Source organism: Saimiri boliviensis, chromosome 4, assembly GCF_048565385.1.
Source record: "Saimiri boliviensis isolate mSaiBol1 chromosome 4, mSaiBol1.pri, whole genome shotgun sequence".
Classification (NCBI taxonomy): Eukaryota; Metazoa; Chordata; class Mammalia; order Primates; family Cebidae; genus Saimiri; species Saimiri boliviensis.
This window is the reverse complement of record NC_133452.1, coordinates 166,311,759-166,324,195: the sequence shown is the minus strand read 5'-3', so window position 1 is coordinate 166,324,195 and position 12,437 is coordinate 166,311,759. Positions and strand designations below refer to the sequence as shown.

The window sequence follows — 12,437 nt, the reverse complement described above, 5'->3', positions numbered from 1 at the left end:
GGAGTGCAGTGGTCCACATCAGCTCACCGCAACCTCCGCCGCGCAGGTTCAAGTGATTTCCCTGCCTCAGGCGCCCGAGCAGCTGGGACTATAGGCGCCCGCTACCACGGCCAGCTGATTTCTCTATTTTTAGTAGAGACGAGGGTTCACCATGTTGGCCAGGCTGGTCTTGAACTCCTGACCTCAGAAGAGCCATCCACTTCGGCTTCCCAAAGTGCTGGGATGACAAGCATTAAGCCACCGCACCTGGCCCAAAGCTGATTTTTGAAACCTGTTGGTAGATGGCTTGCTGTAAGCTGTAAGCTATTCCAGCGATCGACAGCTAGAGAAGCGTTCTCGAGGCAAAGCGCTGCGTGACGCCTCACATTTAGACAACTTCACCCACTCATTCACCTAGAAAAACTAGGGACCTAACGCCAAGCCCCTCGGTTGCTCACAATTCAGTTCTCAGCGGTAGAGGCGGCGACTGGAGGAGTCGGGAGGAGAGACGGTAAGGCAGGCAACCCGTGGGAAGACTTTCTGCTCCTCGGCGTTAGACGACCAAACGCTCATAAAACACAGACGCAAAAAGATTTTCTCTGAACTGTCTGTTTTTCTTATTTCCATTCTTTTTCAGTCTCGCTCTTTAGCGATATCGCCAAACGGTCCGTAATGTGACTGCAGGGTTCGTGCTTCCTGCCGAGGAGCTCCTGATGGAAAATTTATCTATTTCTGATTTTTTTTTTTTTTTCACGCTGGCTGCAAGTCGGTATCTATCTACATAAGGTTAGAAATGATACCATGACCCATACACAGCTTTGATGTAAGTCTAGAAAGTTTAACATTAATCGATATAATTTAAAAGATATTTGCATCTGGAAAAAACATACAGAAAAACTGGAGTGATCTGTGCCTCGGTTTCACTGTCTGCTTGTTTCATTGACGTGACTATATTCTTCTCACACTAAGTTTTATAAAAGCAGGTGACTGTCGGAATACATAGTACAATATTCAAGACAACAAATTGGACACTCTCCTCTTTTTATAGGAGTAAGGGAAACGTGACGAAATGTATCCAAAGAATGAGAAAGGAAAATGAAGAAAACTAACCACTGGAGGAGCCGGGGGTCGAACCCGGGGCCTCGTACATGCGAAGCACGCGCTCTACCACTGAGCTACACCCCCAGACCGTGGTAGAGGCGAGCCTTTTGGCTCATGTATAAAATGTCACTTTGTTGGTTTCCTTTTCTGTTGGTTGGAGAAAGACGGCTGGATTAAATTCCACGACTTTTGTGCAATCACTGAACTGGGTACCGTTTGGCGGCTCGACTGAGACACTAAGATTATAGTCCTGGTGACATCGTTTCTCATCCTCGGCCCTTCCCACTCCTGCTCCAAGCTCCACTCACAAGGAAACTGCGTGAAAGATACTTTCCTCCATCAGGAAAAAGCGCAAACTTCCAACACTGAGGACCGTTCAGTCGTGGGAAAGCATCCCTGATTTTCGGGTCGAGCTGTTCCAGCTGAGCGGTGTTTGCCACGCGCGCTTTCCCCTGCAGTGCTGGCTCAGAGGACGCGCTCCGCAGTCCAGACGCGGCCTCCGCCGCGCTGAATTCACGCGGGTGCCGGGGACGCCCCGACAGCATCCGTTTCCAGCTGACTCTCATTCCTCGTTAACCCATCGGGAGCTCTGAGACTGTTCTCAATTTCGGTTCCACGCCTCCACCTCTCACCCTCCCTTGAGTACAACATTCACAAAGCGTTTTTTTAAAAGCTTCAAAACTTTAATCAGTCGATGTTTTTCCAGACCAGAGGAACAGACAGGGCAACAGCAAACGCAGAACCCGAAGCCACGTTGGGCGGCTGAGCAAAGCCGCCCCGACGGGAAAGCCTGCTGTATACGGAGACGTTTGGAAGAGGAAACCGGGAGAGCCCTGGGAACGTTCGCAGCGCCCGCGATGAACGAAGGAAATGAGAGGAAGTCCTGGGTCGCACGGAGCTGACAGGATTGGATTGGCCGGCGGGGGAAGGGCGCAGTTAACAGCTGTTCTGTCCCTGGACTGCTTTCATCACTTCCATAATGAGTCCGGAAAAAAAGAAGTGGTGTGTGTCATGGATAGACACCGTTCTAGGAACCTTGGACACCTGTTGGTGGATACAGAAGCTCTGGGTTGGGAGACCGCATCGAGGAAGAGGAAGGAGAGAGAAAAAATCTCTCCATCATTTGAATTTATCTGAAAGTCAACTGTTTTCCATTACAAGGAATAAACATTATTTTGTCTTCAAAATTGAAGCAGGTTGGTGGTGGGACTTTCCTTTTTCTTTTTTCAAGCTCCTTCACGAGATACATGCATGTGTTCTATTCCAGGTAAGTGATAAAAGCTTATGAATAGTCTGTGTCCAAGGCATTCGATTTGTTATCCGAAGTGTTTTTCCTGGGATGGCTGGGAAAGCAGCGTAATTTTCCTCACTACTAATGTCTTAAGAATAACACCCAAATAATTCCCACTGCTAGTGTCTTTAGGATTAGCTATTATGGCAAAAAAGAAATTGTCTATGATTTTCTTTTTTTTCTTTTTCTTCGTTTCTCTTCCTTCTCTTACAAAATATTGTAGAAAGAAAGAATAGGTGAAAAGCTGGTTAGTGTTATTGCATTTGTGGTGTTGAATAAGCATTTTTTTCTTTCATTTCTTCTTTCTGCCATCACAGAAATCATACTTAATTTCTGTGTGAGAAAGTTGAAAAAAAGAAGAACTGAAGGAATAAAGTAGGAGAAAGGATTCCGCATTGTTTGAGTGCAGGTATGTGTGTATAAAAGTACTTGGGGAAATGGAATAAACAAAAGCACGGAAGTGCTGGGTGAACCCAGGACCTCATACATGCAAAGCGTGTTCTCTACCACGGAGCTACGTGCCCAACGATGAATCAGGATTTTTAAATTTTTGATGAGGTTCAAATTATTGCATTTTATGCTTTTGTTGTCATATACACAAAATCTTTGCCTAATCTAGGGACACAAAAATGTTTTCTTCTGGAAGTTGTATACTTTTATGTTTTACACTTAGACCTATGATCCCATTTTAGTAGATGCTTTAGGCTTTATAGTACGCATTTAAAGATCACACTGTAACTTCAAGTAATATTCTATTACCTCATGTATAGATAAGGTAGATAAGAACTTTACAACACTGTATTTTCATTTCTTCTCTCTGGGAGTTTGTGCTAATGCTGGCAATATTTAACCTCGACATACGTTATAACTCCACAATATATTGTTATTATTTGTATTCTAAACAATTATTTTAAAACAGATTTAAATAATAGCAAAAAAATTCTTATATTTACTACACCATTACCATTTCCAGTGCTCTTCATTCTTTGTGTAGATGCACATTTCTTTGGGTAGATTCATTTGTTTCGGGGAGGGGTCACTGAGATGCATGGTAGAGATACCAGCATCATGTGGAGAAATGTAATATGGGTGTGGGGGAGAGAAATATGAATCTAAAAGAACTCCTGAGTTTTCTAATTTACTCCAGAAAATTAAAAAGAAATCTTCAGTTGTATGAATGGGAAATATTTTTCAAAGAGGCATATTCCCTGAACTTTTTCTATTTGTAGAAAAAAAGAATACATTAGGCTATACAGACTTTTATATCCAGTGGAATTCCTTGACCAATTTGACTATAGGAACTATTAACATTTTACGTAAAAATAAGAAAAGAGTTTTCTGAAGATGAAAGGGAACTAAACATGTAAGACTTTAGTTAGTTTTACTGTCAATTACAATCCCAATAATTTTTTTCCCTTCTCACCATTCCTAGTCAACTAATAATTTTTATAGCAAAAAAATTTTTTTTCTTCTTTAGACATTTGATGTCCTGATGTTTAAGGTAAAAAGTTTTTCAGCAATTGTCTACCCTTTTCAGGTTGGACTGGGAAGGTACTAGGAACAGATGCACTGTCATTCTGTCTGCAAGTCAGTAACCTTTCTCTTGGTATAGTGATTAAATGAGATTCGGTTTAGTGACTTCAGAAATAGTGGGATTTATCTCAGTGGATTTTCTCCTGCCAACCATTATGTGTTGAAAATTAGAAATACTGACGCTGATATATCAACATGTATCTCCAAGAGGGCTTGGCCATCACGAGAGTGTTTCTTGGTGGTAGAATGCATAGTTAAAACGTGTGCTGTCTCGGCTTCATTTCCTGAAAACTTTGCTGTTCTGTAGCTACCTACCCCTTCCTTTCTCACCACTTTACTCACAAACGTGATCTAAAGGACTCCTTAGTGCTACTCCATTTGTACGCCATGAACTTCGGCACCACAAGACTATGGCAAGAACTGGATGGAAGGGGATAAAATAAAGGATTTATAGCTCACTCAAAATCATCACCAGGAGACAGAAACCTGACTCCACATTCACAGAAATTAACCTTGGGTTTCAATTCTCCACATCCTTAAAGATTATGAAAGACAAAAAGAAGAGAAAAGCTAAGAATGCCACAAAATTTTATTTTATTTTTATATATTTATTTTTTAAAATTTTCTTAGCTGTGTCTGGCTCAATCAACAGGATATGGAAGAGCAGAAAGGTTGTTGTTGTTGTTTTTTTTTAAATTTCTGTCTCTTCTCTTCTGTCTCCGTCTGCCACCTATCCATCCCACACTACCAGGAAATGGATTCAGCCATCATACGTAGGAGACAGTAAGTTCCAGGTCTTTCTTAGTGAATAAACACATTGTATAATAACAATAATTAAGAAACCTGAAAGCGAATCAGCTGGAAACAATCGAAGTATTGAAAGAGAAATTCAATAAAGTTTTGGTTTGCAGTAAGCTGAGTTGGCTCAGTTGAGAGAGCATTGAACTCAAGACTTAGAGGTCCCTGGTTCAGTTATGGGTTTTGGCAACGTTTTCTTTCCAGAGACTCTACCAGGGATCTACCTTGGCAGTCTTAAAATTTCATCTGGACTGCATCTCTTAATTTATGTTTAGTAATTGATATTTGGGTTAGTGACAGAGCATGGCACAAGAGCAAAGGAATTTTGTGTCTGATTTCCTTTGCTTCTCCATATATTATAAAACAATCGCTATGCCACATGAATTTTAATGTGTGAAATAAAGATGGACTATAAAATTCATTTTAATACATATAATTTTATTTTAGTTAGAGTGACATTAGATATAAAATGAAAAATACCATGACGGGATAAAGAGAATGACAGAAAGGAAAAAAACTTTGTATTTGAGCACTTTTGATGGCACTTGTCCCTGCTTTTTTAATAAGGGACACTGTCATCAATATTAAATCGACATTCATAGTATGTATATAGTATCTATAATCGGCATTCATAATTACAGATTATTAATTCACAATTGACATTTTACAAATTTGGTGAATTGAAGATATTCAAACTCTTCACGCACCTACAGTTGAATTATAATTCCAAGACTAATGCCAGTACTGCATTAAAATCCACGCGTACAGTATATGTTCCCTCTCTAAACTTCAATTTGCTGTTAACTATATATAAAATTGGAATACTTGAAACAACACTGCACTGAAAATCCCAATAGAAGATGTGGTTGTATTTTAAAACAAAACAAACAAAATAATGGGCAGTCTACTATACTTACGGTCCTGCCCTTTGCTTTTTTTATGTAGTCCTCTGTTGGGTGAATATACGGTTTCAGTTTGTTTTCAAAGCCTTTGGATGCCATCCTATTATGTTCAAAATCAGGGGTGGAGGATCCCTGATGCAGAAAGGAATTGCAGAAAACTTACCTTTTAAGAAGAGAGTGAGCAGAAATACCCACCCACCTTACTAGGTCAAGGCCCCGCTGGGATTTGAACCCAGGATCTCCTGTTTACTAGACAGGCGCTTTAACCAACTAAGCCACGGAGCCCCTGAAAATTGTTTTGGGTTTCCTTCTATCAGAGCATACTTTGGTATTTCTGGTAGAGTTCAGATTTTCCTCCTAGTTAAAAAAAAAAAAAAAAAAGTTGTTCATTTCTTGGATTTTTCTGTGGCCTTTGATTCCACTCACAGCAGCTCAGACGGTGACTAACAGCTTTGATGGAAGCACTGATGTGCCGGTCTTTGTCTCTTGCTCTTCATAACCTCTGTGTTGGGCTTGGCGCCTCGATGCTGCCTCATGGGAACTCAAGCCGAGGGAAAATTTCAAGCAAGATCAAAGGAGAAGGGATTGTGAGTAGATATTTTCATTTCAGGCTCATTTTAGGCTTTCTGAGGCATTTGACTTAATGTTTGGCTTGCGCTTCTGCGGCAGAAGGGAAGCGCCACCAGTTCTTTCACTTTAAAAGTCAAGCCCTGGAAGTCAGCTCCAGCGGTTCCTACGATTCGCACAAGTCTGAAAAGAAAGGAAAATGAGTGAAGAAGGAGCTAACCCCTCAGCGACTTTTTCCACGGAACTTGGCAGCTCTTGATCTAGACCCGCAAAGAGATGGACGACAAGGAAGACAGGAGGGAGGAAAGCAGCTTGAGCTGTTGCATCGTATTCCTGGGAACTTTCTCTGCGAGGAGGAGAACGCAAAGGACATTCGCAGATTAGGGCAGCAGCTCTGTTGGCGGGTTATGCATGTGTGCCCACCCGTGCGGTGGATCCATGCAGCTCAGTAGAGAAGATTTAAACTACTGACCTAAGGAGTGAAGATTCGAGTCTCGGTCCGCAGTTTTAACTCGTAGAGGGAAACTGGAATCCTGCCGGCCCTTCAGGTTCTTTCAGATATTTGCAGTGGGACCCTCCACCCTAGATTGGTAAACTATTGCCTGAGAGCTAAGAATTAATGTTTGCATTGACAATGCTAATGTATAGAGACATATGGAATGCTTCACGAATTCGTGTCCTAGTTGCGGAGCGACCAGGAGCAATTCTCTGTCGTTCCGAATTTCTGTACCATCCCAATGTTAGTGCGGACGCTGCCGAAGCGAGCGCGGACTTTTACATTTTAGAAGATTGAAGAACTCAAGAATAGTATTTCTTGAGTTTTCGTGACATTTATAAGAAATGCCAATTTCAGTGTCCGTATATGCAGTGTTGCTTTAACGCGGCCGACTCGTGTGCGCGCCGTCTCCGCCTGCGTTTCTGGCTCCGCTGCGGCGCGCGCTACACGCCGCGGGGCGCAGTCACTGCGCACTGTGTCTGTCACGCACATCTCTGACCATGACACTGTATCTCTTTATTATCGGTGCATTCATATCGTCTCAAAACAACAAAAGTGGACTTCAGCTGTCCACTCTAATTGTTGCATTATGACCCGACGAATTGTAAGTTCATTTCCCAAGGAAGCGGCAGTGTTCGCATGATGCATATAAAACAACCACCCCCGTCACCCCGCTACTCATCACAGCTGAGAGCAACTGGCCCTTGGCTAAAGAACTTATGCTCTAAAGCTGGGAATCGAACCGGAGACCTGCTGGTTTACTGATTCAAGGCTCTCCCACTCTGCCATTCCACCTGCCGAAGGTCGCTGCCTTCTTCCAGGTCTCTTTGAATACTTCAATTGTTTTCAACATTCTCAGTTTCAGATTTTTAAATGTTGCTAATTGTCCCGTGTATTTACCGATCCAGAAAGACTTGGAGTCTATCGTTTTCCATATACGTTGGTTATTCAAATGCCAATTCCTGGCAGTATGGGATGAATAGACGCAGGGGAGACAGAAGAGAAACGGTGGAGAGTTAACGGAAAGCTTTTCTGCTCCTCTGCGTTGTCAGCTAAGCCAGAAACAGTTCAGAAATTTTAAAAAGAAAAATTCATGGAGTTTAAAATTTTTTTTCTTTTCACTTTCATCTTTCGCGGTCTCCTAAGATGCTGAGAAATCGAACCCAATGACACTATAACTTTGCTAAAAGAATGCAAGGTGTGACTATGATGACAAAACAATCACAAAATTCCCAACTCACATGAATGCAACTGATAGAAAAATTAGAAAATTAAAAATGGCGTTTCTCATCTACAGCAGAATTTCTTCCCCAAAATTTTTTAAAAATAAAGATGAGTCTGGAACCGAGTTTCTGATTGACTCTGTTAACCAGGCAAATAAACCATTTACCGTGGTGAGGTAATTAAATAGTGTTTCATTTTAGTAACCGAAGAGATGCGTCCAGAGAAAATGAACTTATTTAAGACTATTAGTGCTTCAAGAGAACAGGTGATGGGAGACTTTAGGACGTTGGGAACAGCATCAATAGTTAATTAACAATACAAGGCAAATGACTTACTCTTGATGAGTCCACAGATGTTACCAATATTACTCAGCTGTTCATTTAAGAAGTTAACGTCAGTTTAACGTGATTAAGGAAGTAACCTGCATCAACAGCCTACATGTGACAACTACAGGTAAGAACTTCTTTTTCTAAGAAGTATTTCTTAGAAATACAGTATTTTCTAAGAAGTTGAAAAAACAATGGTTCTTTACAACCTGAAGTGAAATATGCTAAGAAGTGGTACAACTAGTGTTGGTAACATTATGAAAAAGGCAGAAAGAGGCTTAGTTGAGCAAGTTTAAAAACTTGTAATAAATGTAAGCTTATTGTTATTTATTGTATTATTCATCAACGGATAATTTGCGGGAAATAGTTGATGGTGTCATGTGTTATTGAACAGTGATGTCAACAGTGGACTTGGTCTGCTGGACCAGCCATTGTCACTTTTACAAATTTTGGATAGAAATGAGGAGCTGAAGGTCCTGACAAGAAGGATTACACGGCAGTTTAATGACTTAGCCCTCATAAATTGTGTTCTTTTAAAACTTGGGGCTGAGACGGAATATTTTTTGAAGTGGAAGAACTGCCTTCAGTTACTATAATCAAACACTGAACGGCTTGGGAAGTTAGCTTCTGTTTCAGATTGGATAGTGCTTTCCAACAAATTCAGCCAAAATTACAAGACAAAACGATGTTTATATATAAAACTTGTACTGCTGTGAAGTCATTTTGATGACAGCGAACATTGCTGGAATCATAGTGATATCAAGCTGCCTTTTGCACTGCCTGTGCTATCCAAAGTTAAAAGAAGCAAATCTCCAATCCCACTGAAATTTTCAGCAGCTATATTTTCTCAGACTACAGTACCGGCAGTGTGTTAAAAGCTTAAGACAAGTGCAAAAGCAATTTTCTTATTTCAAAATCCACTTAACATGCAATTGAGGAGCTTCAAACGAATCCTCACTTTGAAGTGATTAATTTGTAATGCAATGACATGCTGAAAGCAAACATAAAGAGATGAACCTACTAGAATTCATAAATGTCTTTCATGCAATGAATATACCTCAAATCATATACACAAATAATATTAATCTGTAAAGATTAACATTAGCCATTTGGCGTCTCCCATCTTTATGAAAAGATATTTTCAAAGATGAAATAAATAAAATTGCACTACAGATCATTAACAGGTGAGCATTAGCAAATGATTTTGATGATAGGGAACACTAACTTTGAGCTCCCATCTGTAATAATAATTATTATAATGATGACTTAATTATTCTCATTATTAATAATTACACTCAATTAGTATTGTATTTTGAATTTCATCAATAAATATGAGTGGATTTTTTTCTGCCTTGTTGTATAAATACCTACATAATATCTTAATATCCTTGATTTCGCCATTTGACTTGCAAATCCTAAAATATTTACTACTTGGCCATTTTCAGAAAAAGTTTCTCAGGCTTATTTTAGAAGGGCACTAATCCCATTCATGAAGACGCCACCTTTATCACCTACTCACCTTCCAAAGGCCCTAAATACTAATCTAATGACGTTGGTGATTAGGTTTCAACATACACAGTTTTGGTAATGGGAGCAGTCACAAACATTCAGATTACAGTAGGAGTATATTTAAAAACCTGGGAAACAATTTTGCACAAGCTTACTCTAACGAAGAGTCCCCAAGTTGATATCCAGTAATTTCTGTCTCCTAGTGTTCATGCATTCGTGTAGTACTCTCCCCTTGAGTGTGAATGGAACCTGTAACTTCTTTTTTTTTTTTTTTTTTTTGGCCTGAGCTGGTGTGTACTGGTGCGATCTCTGCTCACTGCAACCTCTGCCTCCCAGGTTCAAGCAATTTTCCTGCCTCAGCCTTCCGAGTACCTGGGATTACAGGTGCATGCCAATACACTCAGATAATTTTTTGTATTTTTAGCAGAGATGGGATTTCACCATGTTGGCCAGGCTGGTCTTGAACTCCTGACCTCGTGATTTGCCCGCCTCAGCCTTCCAAAGTGCTGGGATTACAGGCATGAGTTACTGCACCCAGCTGTGACTCATTCTAGCCAGTAGAATATGGCAAAGGTAAAGGGATGCCACTCCCATAATTATGTAAATATGTATATAAAACATACAATATATTGTTTAATTATTTATTAATATATTTATTTACATATATTATTATAATCTATAATAATCTATAAGCCATTATATATATATGTAAGCAATTTTAAATATTTGCACACACACAAATATTATTCAAAACAGAGCACAAACTCCCTGCCTAAGTCATTGATGGTAATGACAGCACTTGGGGTGGAGAAGATCCAGGGACCAAATCTGCAGGGAAGAAGAAGGAAATGACAGTGGGAGATGATGGGTACAGAAGAGAGAGAGCCAAAGGCTGGTATATTTGACAGGCTTGAGTCTCAGGGTAATGACAACAGCGCTCACTCCACAAGGACGTGTAAGCAGCAACTGATGTCTCTACTGGACGAGGGAGAAATCTTCACTAAAATTCATTCATGCTGTAGATTTCAGCAACATGATCCTATAACATGCGCTTGGCTGAATGACCAGGCATTAGCGGTGGATGGTCTTTCTGGGAAGGTGGAGGGAGTGTTTTCTGTGGAAAAGTGACTTCAATGTTACATAATGCTGAGTCTGATTGTACATAAAGCTGTGTCGCACAGAACGGCTTGGAGGGGCACTTTTTGCATGGAAAAGACAATTCCCACTTACTTTGGATGAGCATGTCTTCTACAGCTCGTGTAACTTAGCAAGCTTCCCACAACAACCGGAGATTTTTTGTGAAGCAGAGTTGCCCAGATGTGTGGGGTAGGAAAGATGCAAGTTTCCTAAACTCCTTTATTCAAACATTTACCGTGGCCTTTCACTTTATGTGACCCCTTGGTTTCTTTTAAAAAGTGGCGAATTATTTGTAACAAACACTGAATTAACACAAACCAGACCAATCCTCTTTTCTGTGACCAATGCCCTTTTTCTATGTTTCATGGAAATATCCTTAGACAAGTTTAAATTGTAACTGGGCTTATTTGAGCAAAGAAAAACAAGACAAAACATAGCAAAACAAAACAAACATGATTGAAGAATCAGCCAATGCTGCAAACCAGAGCAGGCTCAGAGAATGCCAATCAGTAAAATTGCCTAAGAGCATTTATGGAAAACTCAAGTACAGCTTAACTGGTTAATTGGTTACAGAGCCTCCAGCAATTAATTAAAGTTCAGATACTGTATTTCAACTCTGTATTAGTTTGGTCTATTAGGCTTAGTGCAGGAGCCTAGTCCACATCAGTGGCTTCCTAGACATTTTATTCAACAGACAGAATAGCCTTTATTTTTCCCTCAAACCTCTTGCTTTGACCTACTTTAGGTGAAACACAAAACCTATTTTCTGTCATAAACTGGATTGTGTGATCACATTTATGTTGATTCATCAGTTACTGTTAGGACTGCAAATTTAGACTACTGGTAGGGAAAAGGTAGAAACATCCCACACACATGAAGCGATGGTCCTAACTCAGTGCAGAGGGTGTGTCTGGGCCCTCCTTTGATGTCTCCATAAACTTTAGGACTCCCACTCCATTTCCTTCTTTTGCAGTCTTTTTTTTTTTTTTTTTAAGATGGAATCTTGCTCTGTCACCTGGGCTAGAGTGCAGGGGCGCAATCTCGGCTCACTGCAACCTCCCCCTCCTGGGTTCAAGCGATTCTCCTGCCTTAGCCTCCCGAGTAGCTGGGACTACAGGTGCCTGCCACTGCGCACGGCTAATTTTTTTTGTATTTTTAGTAGAGACGGGATTTCACTACATTGGCCTGGATGGTCTCAAACTCCTGACCTCGTGATCCACCTGCCTTGGCCTCCCAACGTGCTGGGATTACAGGCATGAGCCACCGCATCCTGCCTGCAATCTTTTCAAAAGGTGATGCTCTCTCAACAATATCCAGAGTCTGAGCTCAGGACAGGTAGAAGACAAGTTTTTCTGCACTCTTGCTTCTGTAATTTTGAGGTACAAACCCGGCAGGACAGGGTAGCAGGTCTTTGTGGTGAATAACTGTCTCCCGCCTCCTCAGTTCAAACTGGCATGGTTGAACTTTTCTATCTTTTAGAAGGTTAAAACAAACAAACAAACAAACAAATACAAAACAAAACAAAACAAAAAAACAAGAAAATGGGCCAGGCGTGCTGGCTAATGCCTGTAATC

The 12,437-nt window shown here is 40.7% G+C and overlaps 2 non-coding genes across 2 annotated transcripts; both read right to left on the bottom strand.

The window, feature by feature from the left end:
• Window positions 1-1,092: 1,092 nt before the first annotated feature.
• TRNAA-CGC (transfer RNA alanine (anticodon CGC)) lies at window positions 1,093-1,164 on the bottom strand. Its single transcript has one exon. It is a non-coding gene; the product is annotated as a tRNA-Ala (tRNA).
• A 4,651-nt stretch (window positions 1,165-5,815) lies between these two features.
• Window positions 5,816-5,889, bottom strand: TRNAT-AGU (transfer RNA threonine (anticodon AGU)). The gene has a single exon. It is a non-coding gene; the product is annotated as a tRNA-Thr (tRNA).
• Between the last annotated feature and the right edge of the window lie 6,548 nt (window positions 5,890-12,437).